This window comes from Echinops telfairi, unplaced genomic scaffold (assembly GCF_000313985.2).
Source record: "Echinops telfairi isolate 266 unplaced genomic scaffold, ASM31398v2 ScPeMD7_1;HRSCAF=3_0, whole genome shotgun sequence".
In the NCBI taxonomy this organism is placed as follows: domain Eukaryota; kingdom Metazoa; phylum Chordata; class Mammalia; order Afrosoricida; family Tenrecidae; genus Echinops; species Echinops telfairi.
In genome coordinates, this window is record NW_022103896.1 from 67,416,355 (window position 1) to 67,417,470 (window position 1,116).

Sequence of the window (1,116 nt, forward strand, 5' to 3'; positions counted from 1 at the left end):
TTTTTTCTTTTATGAATGGGCATACATGCTTATAATTTGAGGAGATGAATTGCAGCATACTATTTCATAAAAAAGGTGATTGAGCATTGGAAGGAAGCAAATGATGAGGCAAATAAATGGTCGGTGTCTTTTGATGCCATTCCGGGATGTTGTATTCCCCAGTCCCCTAGCAGAGCGTGTTGGAAACAGCCATGAAGCTTTCCTGAGAGACCTGTCCTCCCTCCCAGGAACCAGGCTATGGAATGGGGACCTCACTCAGCTTGCAGCACAAAACAAATGCTTGTTGGTGTCCTGAGGACTGTGAGTGCATCAGACACATCACACTCCCAAGCTCGGTCCCACAAGTGTGTGCATGTGAGTGTGGCATTTACCAACAAATAACAGAAGGCTACAAGAGCGCATCTCCTAGAAATAATATTCCCCATCCTTTCCCAGGCAGGCTGCTGGGAACCTTTCAGGGGCTAACCCTTGAGTGCCTTCCCCGTGGAGCCTGAGCCTCACATTAAGGACCCTCTCAGGGTTATGTCAGCTTTGTGTGTAAGTCCACCAGGCGCCATAGGGCAGTTTCCAATGCCTTTGGCAACTCAACTGCCCTGGCTCATCCATTCGGAAAGGTAGCCCCCTTCCTTCCTTCCTTGGGGCGACCATGACCCCCCGCCACTTACCCAGCTCCAACAGACCCGCTTGGCAGGCGGCAAGGGCTCGGGCACCACAAAGGGCAGTGGGATTCCCCGCTCCCTCCTCCGGGGCTCTTCTCCCGGCGACGGTCCCCTTCGCCAATGATGTGTCACTGGAAATCCCCCTCCCCTCCGCGGAGAGGAGGGTCTCCCCGGCCGCCGGCGGGAGCTCCCTCTCTTTACATCCCGGACTCCGCACCCCGGTCTGGAGGAGGAAGGCTCGGCGGAGAGGCGGCGGGAGGCAGCGCCGGCATCCTTGCAAAGAACAACAATCTTGCGCGATCTTCAGCCCCGACCCCTCGCCGAGTCCCCCATCCTGCGGCCACCGCCGCCCGGGCGGACGGGGCTGGGGTCCGAAAGGCGACGAAACCCAGCGGGCTGGAGCTCACCGCGCGTCCTGAGCCTGAGAGCGAGCGGGCGAGCGGGCGAGCGAGCGAGC

General features: G+C 58.2%; 1 protein-coding gene across 1 annotated transcript in view; it reads right to left on the minus strand.

Annotated features, from left to right (window-relative positions):
- KCNB2 (potassium voltage-gated channel subfamily B member 2) overlaps positions 1–738 on the minus strand; it is a 496,369-nt gene extending 495,631 nt beyond the window's left edge. The window contains exon 1 of the mRNA XM_004697519.2: positions 666–738. The gene's annotated coding sequence lies outside the window, so the exon portion shown is untranslated. The remainder of the gene's footprint in view (positions 1–665) is intronic.
- Between the last annotated feature and the right edge of the window lie 378 nt (positions 739–1,116).